The sequence below is a fragment of the Pseudophryne corroboree genome, chromosome 1 (genome assembly GCF_028390025.1).
Source record: "Pseudophryne corroboree isolate aPseCor3 chromosome 1, aPseCor3.hap2, whole genome shotgun sequence".
Lineage (NCBI taxonomy): Eukaryota > Metazoa > Chordata > Amphibia > Anura > Myobatrachidae > Pseudophryne > Pseudophryne corroboree.
Window position 1 is genome coordinate 211095376 of NC_086444.1, and position 14923 is coordinate 211110298.

The 14923-nt window shown below is 44.7% G+C and overlaps 1 protein-coding gene across 3 annotated transcripts in view; it reads left to right on the forward strand.

Moving 5' to 3' along the window:
- The window catches only part of LOC135061454 (uncharacterized), a 556703-nt gene that overhangs the window by 214171 nt on the left and 327609 nt on the right, over positions 1–14923 (forward strand). The gene's annotated exons all lie outside the window — the stretch shown is intronic.

Below are 14923 nucleotides of genomic sequence, written 5' to 3' on the forward strand. Positions count from 1 at the left end.
GTGGTTCCCAAACTTTTTTTTAATCATGGCACCCTAGAGTATCAGAATTTTTCCACGGCACCCCTAGGCCAAAAGTTTCTTTGAAAATTTTAGAAAACAATAAGTAAATTATGTTTGTGTCATCATTAGTTTCTTTAGTGTGTTGCGGGACAAGATTTGCTTCTGTTTGTCTTCATATTATGAATGCCATTTTTAGATTTCTCACAAATATTTAAGATGCCCGCTCTAATATATATTGCAGACGCCAGGCACATCTTATTACCATATACGATAAAAGTCGCAAACGCTGTATCCCTTAAGAGAAAACAATACACACACACATTATCTGAGTTCCAAAGCTCATTGATGTATATATTTGTTATTAAAAAGGATATGCAGGAATTAAAGCTATACCTTACACACACTTAGATACACTTTAAACCTTCGCAGTAATGCAATGCAATGATATTACACTTTAAACCTTATGCAGCAATGCAGTGTGATGCTATTACACTTTAAACCTTATGCAGCAATGCAGTGTGATGCTATTACACTTTAAACCTTATGCAGCAATGCAGTGTGATGCTATTACACTTTAAAACCTTAGCAGGGTAAAGAGGACACAACACCGATTTGTAGTTAATCACTGGGTTCCGACACCACAGAGTAATATATCTGAAAGGGGGTTTAACAATACAAATTATGCACTACAATACAACAGAGTAAATGGCTACAGTCAATGTACATACATGAGAATATTCGCATGCGCTTGCCGGTCCGGTCCTCCGCTATCAGGTTGAAAGCGTTGTGAGTCTTGTGTCTGGGCAGGCTGCAGCAGGCTTTATTTACACAAGTCTTCCAAAAGCAATACAATGGATACTGTAATCCCTTTGTCCATTGGACGCAGGAATGCACTTTTACAGTACAGGAGAGGTCATAGGTTGATTTGAAATGGTGGGCGATGTCTTTCTTAACTGCTCTTGTGGGTGGTCTCCTCTGGATTCCCCCCGCATACATAATATACAGTAAATACAGTTTATATCTATATTCTGTTTCTGCACATAACTATCAGAAGGAACATGCGATCTTCCGCAGACCAACACCGGAATGTTTCCCTTAAAATACCCTACAGCTGGATACCAAACATCACCTTATAACTTTAGTCTGTCCCCTCTTATCCTACAAAGGTGAATCCCTTTGTTCTGCAACCATTTAAACAGCTATAACTTTCTGATGTGGTGTAAGGAGACTGTGTGTACATTGTGCACTATTTGGATTAAATATGTAATGTGTTTTGATAGCTCTCCATGCGCTCACAAACTCCGCCGTAAATACCCATACCACGTGCAGGACCGCGGGAGCGACCATACGCAAATTGCGGATATGTGCACGCATGGCGGAATAAGTGCACGCGCAGCGGGCATGTGTGTGTGGTTTGTACGTGATGTGTGTACTGCAATATTTTTCGACTTTGACAGTCCACCCTTTGGCAGTCAACAATAACTGCCACTATCTAATCACTAAACAGAAAAATATCAATACAATGTCTACAGAAGTTTGGGTAACCGGGAGAGAGGGGTAGGTAGGAAATGTATGACCTAGTGGGATAGTAAAAAGCATGTATGTATGAATCCGTGTCTGAGGGGCATGTATCATCGTGCCGTATATGTTCTAAATAAGCTTCGAGGTATTGCGAAGTATACATTAAATCCTTCTTATCCCGTATTAAGGGTCTGTAAGTGGGCCAACAAACACTACCGAGCTCTTTTCGGCTTCTTGTTCCAACAAATGGGGTGCACATTTAGTTGATGATACATGGAGGGGGAACATATGTGAGTGCTAGTATATGTGGATATCACCTGTCGACTATGTGTGTCATTAACTGAAGGTTGTAGAGATGAAGATAAGACACATATCTAAAATACATTCACATAACATTTTCATAAACATTCTTGGGTATGGTCGATGTCTTTTCCGGATCGGTGTATCTGGGCAGAGGGGGAGACAAAGGAAAAACGGGTGAAAGAAACAGGCCATGAAATTCATTTGCAATCCTTATCATAACACTGTCTCTATGGATGGGTCGTAAATTAAATCTGCTGCTGTAACAATGCCCCCGCTCCTTAGACTCATCAATTTTGTGCCGTGCTTGCGCCGCGTTAAAATTCGAACACACCTAAATATCAAACCAATAATTATGACGACTCCCAGGATACAAAGGAGAAACTTCCCTACACTCATAATAACATTTTGAGCCCACTCTCCTAAACCTGAGAACCAATTGCGTGGGTTCAACCATGAGACCCAGCCGGTCAGTTCATTACTCACAGCAGTCAGGGTAAGATTGTGTCTCCTTCGGAACTCCCACTTCAACTGCAAGATATCGTCCATCTTTTGATCGATGATCTCGGTTTGGTCATCAGTGCTGTTTGTAATATACGTGCAGCACTTCACACCATATTGAGTTGCCAAAGTGACACAGTACCCACCCGTCACGGCTGTGATATAATTGAGGACCATCCTATGCTGGATCAGTTCTGTCTTGTAAGCTTGCAACTCCCTACCCGTATACCTGAAGGTGTCGTCATACATCTCCGTGATATTATCTATCAAGTTCGCTAGCACATGGATATACCTATAATTTATAATTCCTCTGGCAGTACGGGTGATGTCTAATGCGAGAAGGAATTGAATCCCGGTAGATTCGTGGATCAAATCAGAGGCAACGTGCTCTGTCCTATCTATGAGGTGTCTCTTAATGATGTGTTCATAGTGAGTATGAGTATAAGGAGCCTGAGCACTGCGGTGAACATCTTTCATCTTATCATGGGTTATGGTCATGACCTCTGGCAACACTCTTCCAACATAACACAATCCCTCTGAGTTCGGGGCAAGCAACTTATACGCCTTCCTCCCACATATGAAATAGGCATCATCGGGGAGAACATATGGGACAGAATATGACATTACCATATTACAAACTTTCCAAGTGAAAAACCCAATCCCTAGTTCACCCATCTGCTCAGTACAAGTATCCGGCTGGATGATATGAGCACAGTACCCTGGTGATACTTCTCCAACCCACATGGTCTTGCTTCCTCGAGTATACCTATACCGGAAATACCTTCCACTGTTGGCTATTTGGCGTACAAGTTCAGAGTCTATGGGTATCTTATCAGCTCTGTGCGAAAAGGCCATGGTCTGGTTATTCCATGTCACCTCCCAATTTCCCGGCTTTCGGTAATTGGAAATATTGAAACATAATAAGGATCTATCTACATGATACTGGTGGAGCTTCAGACTAGGGGGCCTAGAAATATTGAATTTCTTGTCCACCGGTCTCCCACCCCGTAATTCGAGTACCTCATCTATTGCTAAAGGGTGCGGTACTAATCCTGACTTGCTCTGACCTTGAGGTACTTGTGAGCACACCCAGCATTCATCATTCTGTCTGGTTTAAGACCTTACTCACTAGTGAGTGGTAATCACTCAATGGATGACGGTCCATGTTGATATTAAGGCTGGACTGACATCTCTGGATGCACCCATCCTCGACTATGTTCTCACAATTCTTACAAATGCAATTTTCCTCAGCCAATAACCCTTCACAGTGCCTCCGGGCTCCCTGACTACCAGATCGTTTTCTGATACTCGCCTTTGCTCGAGTGATGTGTTGCTCTTGAGATTCTACAAATCCGTCCTCGCCATCAGAACCCATTCCAGATCCTTTCTCGACCTCTCTGGGACCCTCACCGAAACAGACTGTTCTCGTCAACAACAGGATTAACAGGGAAACCCGGAACGCAGTCTCTTGGGGTAAGTCCATCTTATTAAGGGAAGAGAAAGGAAACAAGAAGGGGGAGAAAGAGAAGGAGGGTAGTGGGAGATGGGGAAAATAATAAAAAAAGAAAAACTGGTGCGACAACCGCCTCTGGTCTTGTTGTTCTCAGCGCTCAGGTGCCGTCTCAACAGTACTGCCTCTCAACCTTCCCGGAACAGACACTCCAGTGATACGATGTTCTCTCCGAGTCAGCGACCTTTCTGTAGGGAACATAAATCTTGCATTTCAATGTGTTTAACTGTTGTGTATTATCAGTTGTGTGAAGTAAACCATCTGTGGAAAGTGAAAAGAGAGGGGAAATAATAAAAATAAAATTTGTCAGATTTGCGTTCACCATCCGGCTGTCACACCATCATGTATATCGGTATCTATGCACAGTCTCCCTTCACCAGTATTCTCCACCCTCTGTGCATGTCCAGGCACACTGATACTGGTGTCCCTATGCTGGTGAGATATACTGGGGTTGGGCAGAACTCTGAAAAGACCGAGTAGGCATGTGACATTTGAACTGTAATCCTGTCGGTGAACGTAAGAGGATGAAGAGGAAACTTTGAAGACAAATCACAGAGTTTAGTAACAGATAAGTTAGTAGAGGCAAAGAAAATTTTACAGAGTTTGACATCTGGATTAGGCACTACGGGGAATGATTCCCTAATCGGTCTGTTCCCCCCCAAAAAATTCTATGTGTGTTATATCTCTACTGGGACTATCCCAGCCATCAATCCAGTGTCTTGTCCATTCTAAGTTCATAGGGAACCCGGTTTCCTTGAGATAATTTCTGTGACGTCCTAGTGGATGCTGGGAACTCCGTAAGGACCATGGGGAATAGCGGCTCCGCAGGAGACTGGGCACAACTAAAAGAAAGCTTTTAGACTACCTGGTGTGCACTGGCTCCTCCCACTATGACCCTCCTCCAAGCCTCAGTTAGATTTCTGTGCCCGGCCGAGCTGGATGCACACTAGGGGCTCTCCTGAGCTCCTAGAAAGAAAGTTTATTTTAGGTTTTTTATTTTACAGTGAGACCTGCTGGCAACAGGCTCACTGCATCGAGGGACTAAGGGGAGAAGAAGCGAACCTACCTGCTTGCAGCTAGCTTGGGCTTCTTAGGCTACTGGACACCATTAGCTCCAGAGGGATCGACCGCATGGAACTGGCCTTGGTGTTCGTTCCTGGAGCCGCGCCGCCGTCCCCCTTACAGAGCCAGAAGCAAGAAGAGGTCCGGAAAATCGGCGGCAGAAGACATCAGTCTTCACCAAGGTAGCGCACAGCACTGCAGCTGTTCGCCATTGCTCCTCATGCACACTTCACACTCCGGTCACTGAGGGTGCAGGGCGCTGGGGGGGGGGCGCCCTGAGCAGCAATAAAAACACCTTGGCTGGCAAATATATCACAATTTATAGCCCCAGAGGCTATATATGTGATAAATACCCCTGCCAGAATCCATAAAAAAGCGGGAGAAAAGTCCGCGAAAAAGGGGCGGAGCTATCTCCCTCAGCACACTGGCGCCATTTTCTCTTCACAGTGCAGCTGGAATACAGCTCCCCAGGCTCTCCCCTGTAGTTTGCAGGCTCAAAGGGTTAAAAAGAGAGGGGGGCACTAAATTTAGGCGCAATATTGTATATACAAGCAGCTATTGGGAAAAATTCACTCAATATAGTGTTAATCCCTAAATTATATAGCGCTCTGGTGTGTGCTGGAATACTCTCTCTCTGTCTCCCCAAAGGGCTGTGTGGGGTCCTGTCCTCAGTCAGAGCATTCCCTGTGTGTGTGCGGTGTGTCGGTACGGCTGTGTCGACACGTTTGATGAGGAGGCTTATGTGATGGCAGAGCAGATGCCGATAAATGTGATGTCGCCCCCTGTGGGGCCGACACCAGAGTGGATGGATAGGTGTAAGGTATAAACCGACAGTGTCAACTCCTTACATAAAAGGATGGATGACGTAACAGCTATGGGACAGCCAGCTTCTCAGCCCGCGCCTGCCCAGGCGTCTCAAAGGCCATCAGGGGCTCAAAAACGCCCGCTCCCTCAGATGGCAGACACAGAGGTCGAAACAGAGTCTGACTCCAGTGTCGACGAGGTTGAGACATATACACAATCCACTAGGAACATCCGTTACATGATCCCGGCAATAAAAAATGTGTTACACATTTCTGACATTAACCCAAGTACCACTAAAAAAGGGTTTTATGTTTGGGGAGAAAAAGCAGGCATTGTTTTGTTCCCCCATCAAATGAGTGAATGAAGTGTGAAAAAGCGTGGGTTCCCCCGATAAGAAACTGGTAATTTCTAAAAAGTTACTGATGGCGTACCCTTTCCCGCCAGAGGATAAGTTACGCTGGGAGATATCCCCTAGGGTGGATAAGGCGCTCACACGTTTGTCAAAAAAGGTGGCACTGCCGTCTTAGGATACGGCCACTTTGAAGGTACCTGCTGATAAAAAGCAGGAGGCTATCCTGAAGTCTGTATTTACACACTCAGGTACTAGACTGAGACCTGCAGATAGTGCTGCTGCAGCGTGGTCTGTAACCCTGTCAAACAGGGATACTATTTTGCGAACATAAGACGTCGTCTTATATATGAGGGATGCAGAGAGGGATATTTTGCCGGCTGGCATCCAGAATTAATGCAATGTCCATTCTGTCAGGAGGGTATTAGAGACCCGACACTGGACAGGTGATGCTGACTTTAAAAGGCACATAGAGCCTTATAAAGGTGAGGATTTGTTTGGGGATGGTCTCTGGGACCTCGTATCCACAGCAACAGCTGGTAAGAAAATTTTTTACCTCAGGTTTCCTCACAGCCTAAGAAAGCACTGTATTATCAGGTACAGTCCTTTCAGCTTCAGAAAAGCAATCGGGTCAAAGGAGCTTCCTTTCTGCACAGAGACGAGGGAAGAGGGAAAAAGCTGCACCAGTCAGCCAGTTCCCAGAATCAAAATTCTTCCCCCGCTTCCTCTGAGTCCACCGCATGACGCGGGGGCTCCACAGGCGTAGCCAGGTACGGTGGTGGGCCGCCTCAAAAATTTCAGCGATCAGTGGGCTCGCTCACAGGTGGATCCCTGGATCCTTCAAGTAGTATCTCAGGGGTACAAGCTGGAATTCGAGGCGTCTCCCCCCCGCCCTTTCCTCAAATCTGCCTTGCCGACAACTCCCTAAGGCAGGGAGGCTGTGCTAGAGGCAATTCACAAGCTGTATTCCCAGCAGGTGATAGTCAAGGTGCCCCTACTTCAACAAGGACGGGGTTACTATTCAACACTGTTTGTGGTACCGAAACCGGACGGTTCGGTGAGACCCATTTTAAATTTGAAATCCTTGAACACATACATAAAAAAATTCAAGTTCAAGATGGAATCGCTCAGGGCGGTTATTGCAAGCCTGGAGGAGGGGGATTACATGGTATCCCTGGACATCAAGGATGCTTACCTACATGTCCCCATTTACCATCCTCACCAGGAGTACCTCAGATTTGTGGTACAGGATTGCCATTACCAATTCCAAACACTGCCGTTTGGACTGTCCACGGCACCGAGGGTCTTTACCAAGGTAATGGCAGAAATGATGATACTCCTTCGAAAAAAGGGAGTTTTAATTTTCCTGTACTTGGACGATCTCCTTATAAAGGCGAGGTCCAAGGAGCAGTTGTTAGTCGGAGTAGCACTATCTCCGGAAGTGCTACAAAAGCACGGATGGATTGTATACATTCCAAAGTCACAGCTGGTTCCTACCACACGCCTACTGTTCCTGGGGATGGTTCTGGACACAGAACAGAAAAAAGTGTTTCTCCCACAGGAGAAAGCCAAGGAGCTGTCATCTCTAGTCAGAGACCTCCTGAAACCAAAACAGGTATCGGTGCATCACTGCACACGAGTCCTGGGAAAAATGGTAGCTTCTTACGAAGCAAAATTCCATTCGGCAGGTTCCATGCAAGAACCTTTCAGTGGGGCCTCTTGGACAAGTGGTCGGGATCGCATCTTCAGATGCATCGGCTGATAACCCTGTCTCCAAGGACCAGGGTATCTCTACTGTGGTGGGTGCAGAGTGCTCATCTTCAAGAGGGCCGCAGATTCGGCATACAGGACTGGGTCCTGGTAACCACGGATGCCAGCCTTCGAGGCTGGGGGGCAGTCACACAGGGAAGAAATTTCCAAGGACTTTGGTCAAGTCAGGAGTCGTCCCTACACATAAATATTCTGGAACTGAGGGCCATTTACAATGCCCTAAGTCTGGCAAGGCCTCTGCTTCAAAACCAGCCGGTACTGATCCAATCAGACACCATCACGGCAGTCGCCCTTGTAAACCGACAGGGCGGCACAAGAAGCAGGATGGCGATGGCAGAAGCCACAAGGATTCTCCGATGGGCGGAGAATCACGTCTTAGCACTGTCAGCAGTGTTCATTCCGGGAGTGGACAACTGGGAAGCAGACTTCCTCAGCAGACACGACCTACACCCGGGAGAGTGGGACTTCATCCAGAAGTCTTCCAACTGTTGGTAAACCGTTGGGAAAGGCCACAGGTGGACATGATGGCGTCCCGCCTAAACAAAAAACTACATATTGCGCCAGGTCAAGGGACCCTCAGGCAATAGCTGTGGACGCTCTAGTGACACCGTGGGTGTACCAGTCGGTTTATGTATTCCCTCCTCTGCCTCTCATACCAAAGGTACTGAGAATAATAAGAAAACGAGGAGTAAGAACGATACTCGTGGTTCCGGATGGGCCAAGAAGAGCTTGGTACCCAGAACTTCAAGAAATGATATCAGAGGACCCATGGCCTCTACCGCTCAGACAGGATCTGCTACAGCAGGGGCCTGTCTGTTCCAAGACTTACCGCGGCTGCGTTTGACGGCATGGCGGTTGAATTCCGGATCCTAAAGGAAAAAGGCATTCCGGAGGAAGTCATTCCTACGCTGATAAAAGCCAGGAAAGAAGTAACCACAAACCATTATCACCGTATTTGGCGAAAATATGTTGCGTGGTGTGAGGCCAGGAAGGCCCCAACAGAGGAATTTCAGCTGGGTCGTTTTCTGCACTTCCTACAGTCAGGAGTGACTATGGGCCTAAACTTGGGTACCATTAAGGTCCAGATTTCGGCTCTGTCGATTTTCTTCCAGAAAGAACTGGCTTCACTGCCTGGAGTTCAGACAATTGTAAAGGGAGTGCTACATATTCAGCCCCCTTTTGTGCCTCCTGTGGCACCTTGGGATCTCAACGTGGTGTTGAATTTCCTAAAATCACATTGGTTTGAGCCACTTAAAACTGTGGATTTGAAATATCTCACGTGGAAAGTGGTCATGTTATTGGCCTTGGCTTCTGCCAGGCGTGTGTCAGAATTGGCGGCTTTGTCATGTAAAAGCCCTTATCTGATTTTCCATATGGATAGGGCAGAATTGAGGACTCGTCCCCAGTTTCTCCCTAAGGTGGTATCAGCTTTTCACTTAAACCAACTTATTGTAGTGCCTGCGGCTACTAGGGACTTGGAAGATTCCAAGTTACTGGACGTAGTCAGGGCCATAAAAATTTATAGTTCCAGGACGGCTGGAGTCAGGAAAACTGACTCGCTTTTTATCCTGTAGGCACCCAACAAAATAGGTGCTCCTGCTTCTAAGCAGACTATTGCTCGCTGAATTTGTAGCACAATTCAGCTGGAGCATTCTGCGGCTGGATTGCCGCATCCTAAATCAGTGAAAGCCCAGTCCACGAGGAAAGTGGGCTCATCTTGGGCGGCTGCCCGAGGGGTCTCTGCTTTATAACTTTGCCGAGCTGCAACTTGGTCAGGGGCAAACACGTTTGCAAAATTCTACAAATTTGATACCCTGGCTGAGGAGGACCTTGAGTTCTCTCATTCGGTGCTGCAGAGTCATCCGCACTCTCCCGCCCGTTTGGGAGCTTTGGTATAATCCCCATGGTCCTTACGGAGTTCCCAGCATCCACTAGGACGTCAGAGAAAATAAGATTTTACTCACCGGTAAATCTATTTCTCGTAGTCCGTAGTGGATGCTGGGCGCCCATCCCAAGTGCGGATTGTCTGCAATACTTGTATGTAGTTATTGCCTAACTAAGGGTTATTGTTGAGCCATCTGTTGAGAGGCTCAGTTATATTTCATACTGTTAACTGGGTATAGTATCACAAGTTATACGGTGTGATTGGTGTGGCTGGTATGAGTCTTACCCGGGATTCCAAATCCTTCCTTATTGTGTACGCTCGTCCGGGCACAGTATCCTAACTGAGGCTTGGAGGAGGGTCATAGTGGGAGGAGCCAGTGCACACCAGGTAGTCTAAAAGCTTTCTCTTAGTTGTGCCCAGTCTCCTGCGGAGCCGCTATTCCCCATGGTCCTTACGGAGTTCCCAGCATCCACTACGGATTACGAGAAATAGATTTACCGGTGAGTAAAATCTTATTTTCCTCTACCTGTGATGGACATGCATCTAGAACAGTGAAATGCAACATTAGTCTTCGTGGGTATCTAACATATTTTGTGCTTCCTGGGTGGGAGCACTCTATATGTATACAATCTCTAACAAAACTCCTGTTAAGTTACTTAGAGGTCACTTCTGCTAGAGAGAGAAGCAGAAGTTTAGAGGCCTCCTCCTAACCCCAGTAAGTTCTGTCAGAAGGGTAAAGTTGCATTTATTCTGTTCTTCCCATTAACCGTTAGGGTTAATACATTGCTCTTTCATATTACTATCATTTACGGATGTATCATTGACTGTAGCCTTCTGTTCCCCTTCGACCTGTGTCGACAATGGTTTGTTTGTGTTCTCATTCCCGCTAGGTTTGGAACCTGTTGCATGAGTTAATTCTCTTAGTATATCACCCTCTTGCTGCCACAAGTTTAAACAATCTGTATGTCTAATCCTTTGTTTTTCTGGATTTTATTAGACATATCCTACTCCTTAAATTCTGCAATGCCTCTGGTTCAAAACTGCCTACCTTAGGGAATGGTTCCCTATCTTCCGCAGTCATACGTTCCCATTCATTGCATAAAACTTCTGTGTGTGGACCATGCTTCTCACACATTATGTACCTCGCTGACCCCCTGGGCTGCGGAATGTCAACCTGAACCCTGGTTGAACGTCCCTTACTTGAGCAAACTGGCCCCCATTAAACCAAAATACTCAATATAAGGCAACGGTGAAAGTTCTCAGAGTGCTTTCACCCACTCACGCCACCGTTGGCCAGTACTACCATACACTGTTGATAGCGCAGGCAATGTACCCAACCTAGGGCCCCTGTGTAGCTTCTATTTACTGGACGTTTCTGGGAATAATTTACCCATTCCAGTAAATATAAGTTGTTGGAGACTTCCTGAGAGAGACCAGCGAAAACTCCCTAAACCTTTATTATACACAAATCACGCTTGCGTATACTATATGCAGCGCTAATGATGCCGCGATTTTACGCAAAGCTCGTAAAAAGAGTATCACGTTGCGCTAAATATTGCACCCACGAACGCGCGGTCCAATCGCACAGCGTATAGGTACTTGTTACTTATCCGCCGTACGACCACTGGAATCGATTTTCAGGCTGCGAAACCTCAGCCGGAGCGTATCACAAAACCTAAATGGGTAAACCTCGCTGACCCCCTGGGCCGCGGAACACTCTAAACCTTGCTGACCTCCTGGGCCGCGGAACTCTCTAAACCTCGCTGACCTCCTGGGCCGCGGAACTCTAAACCTTGCTCCTTTGTACTTCAATCTATATTAACATGAGTCTCACGCCACCAAGCCTCCACTCACTTGATGTACCACTCGACGGGAACCCGAATTCACTGGGTCCACTTCGTTCTCTGTTACATTTGCTCACTCACGCTCGCTCACTCAAATACACTTTTGTTTTTCTGTACAGAAAATTATCTTTCATTCAGATAAACAGCTTGATTCCCAGAGGCAATACAGTAAAAATTGGTTTTATTTAAACTAAATCTTGGAAACTGAGCAATTTGTGCTAATGTAGCAAGCGTATTTCTTACGCAATTTGCGTAAACACGCGATCATGCGTGTCTTACGCTGCATACGCAGTCTTGTACTTTGTCAGAGACACGTGTACAAAACCGTACGTCCGCAATAGCACAAATCACACTATTCTATCAATGTGAGCAATATTAACTATAATCGCTCACTTAACACAACACACAGTTTCTTCTGTATAAACCTTTACAACTAGGCCAGGCTGCGTGTGTGTCTTACACTTACTTCCTTAAATATTTATTTTATTTTTAACTATATAGCACCAAATATATCCGGTTTTCACATAGTTCTAAAATGAATCTAGCAATAATCAATAATTCAAATGGTATGATTCAGATTGGATAGCTATCTTGCAGAACATACATTGATATAAACACACACATAATTATAATATTATATATATGTACCATTCACTGGTCTCCTGAGACTCATTTACCCATTAAGTGCTTCTAATTTGCATATGAATGCTATGTGCTATTGGCTGCCTGTAAAGGCTGGTTTTTCACTGCTAGGAAAAAGCAGTTACACAGGTTAATTTGCATTTTAATGGCTATCTTATAGCAAGCAGAGTTAACTGAATCTTAGAGGTAAAAGAAAAAACTTTTTTTATATCTGTGTGTACTTCTTACATCAAGTATTCATCTTACTATTAACTTTTCACTAGGCCCAGCTGAAACTATTTATAATTGACTATGGCATGGGTTAAATAAATGCATTGGTAACTCATAAATGGTGATTATTAATTTATTTTTTTTGACCAAGGAGAGCTGATTATTCTGGGCAGTGAAAATCAGCCGTTTAGAAAAATTACCTTCCCAAGATGGCCGCTGCTCCTCCCCCTTCCACATCCATGAGGGTTACACAAAATGGTGGACAGGCCATGTGGTTAGTCCAAAATGGAGGACAGACCATGCGGCTTCCTTTGTCACAAAGAAATCACGCACCATGCAAGCCCCTGAAGTTATTTTAGGCCTGAGTTAAAAAAAAACACTATATCAAGGCTATTGCAGCAACTTTTAAATGTACTTTTAACCCTACTTAACCGATAAGCAATCCAATCTGAATCAAACACAATATGACTCATTTGATCCTTGTTTTGCAACAATAAAAATACATTTTAGCATCTTAAATATTATGAGAAACGAATTGTCCCTTAAATTTCATATCAGCATCTTACTAATAACACAACACAATACACGTGGATGTGATTCGTCAGCATTTTGCGATGCGTCCATCATTAGCCGGTCGATCACAGCCGCGTTTGTAATGTACAGTGCATTATCAAGAAAGTAATATCGCGGACCAGAGCCCCCATCTATGAATGCCATTTTTAGATTTCTCACAAATATTTAAGATGCCCCCTCTAATATATATTGCAGACGCCAGGCACATCTTATTACCATATACAATAAAAGTGCGCTGTACATCGCAAACGCTGTATCCCTTAAGAGAAAACAATACACCAACACATTATCTGAGTTCCAAAGCTCATTGATGTATATATTTGTTATTAAAAAGGATATGCAGGAATGAAAGCTATACCTTACACACACTTAGATACACTTTAAACCTTCGCAGTAATGCAATGCAATGATATTACACTTTAAACCTTATGCAGCAATGCAGTGTGATGCTATTACACTTTAAACCTTATGCAGCAATGCAGTGTGATGCTATTACACTTTAAACCTTATGCAGCAATGCAGTGTGATGCTATTACACTTTAAAACCTTAGTAGGGTAAAGAGGACACAACACCGATTTGTAGTTAATCACTGGGTTCCGACACCACAGAGTAATATATCTGAAAGGGGGTTTAACAATACAAATTATGCACTACAATACAACAGAGTAAATGGCTACAGTCAATGTACATACGTGAGAATATTCACATGCGCTTGCCGGTCCGGTCCTCCGCTATCAGGTTGAAAGCGTTGAGAGTCTTGTGTCTGGGCAGGCTGCAGCAGGTTTTATTTACACAAGTCTTCCAAAAGCAATACAATGGATACTGTAATCCCTTTGTCCATTGGACACAGGAATGCACTTTTACAGTACAGGAGAGGTCATAGGTTGATTTGAAAAGGTGGGCGATGTCTTTCTTAACTGCTCTTGTGGGTGGTCTCCTCTGGATTCCCCCCGCATACATAATATACAGTAAATACAGTTTTTATCTATATTCTGTTTCTGCACATAACTATCAGCAGGAACATGCGATCTTCCGCAGACCAACACCGGAATGTTTCCCTTAAAATACCCTACAGCTGGATACCAAACATCACCTTATAACCTTAGTCTGTCCCCTCTTATCCTACAAAGGTGAATCCCTTTGTTCTGCAACCATTTAAACAGCTATAACTTTCTGATGTGGTGTAAGGAGACTATGTGTACATTGTGCACTATTTGGATTAAATATGTAATGTGTTTTGATAGCTCTCCATGCGCTCACAAACTCCGCCGTAAATACCCATACCACGCGCAGGACCGCGGGAATCGACCATACGCAAATTGCGGATATGTGCACGCATGGCGGAACAAGTGCACGCGCAGCGGGCATGTGTGTGTGGTTTGTACGTGATGTGTGTACTGCAATATTTTTCGACTTTGCCAATATTTTATAATTGGCAGCCACAAGCACTGGTTTTGTCTATTACTTTGACCAAAAATAGTTTGAATTGGTCCTGGACCACCAATCCAAGGCACCCCTGCAAGTGTCCCAAGGCACCCCAGGGTGCCTAGGCACACAGTTTGGGAACCACTGCCTTAGCCCATTGATGGGTGTCCTCTATCTATTGTTGCTGCTGTTTGATGAGCGATATGTAGCCATTAGTACACATGAATGTAGTGAGTTATCCTAATATGACAGAAGTGCACATCTGTAACACTACTGGTTGCTTTACCTTTAATGTGCCATGCTGAATGTTGGAAGTGATACCGTAAGATGCAGTTATAAGACGGGCTATAAACCTTTTGCTAATAAAATGCTCAGTGCTTTCCTTTTCATTTATATTTATGACTTAGTAATTCCTCATATATTATCTGTTTATTCAGCTTGTTTCCACCTGTGTTTTATTGGAGAAGCCTCTGCAACCATCAGAGAAGATGCTTTCTTGGTTTCTACCAGTTGACTTTATTATGTT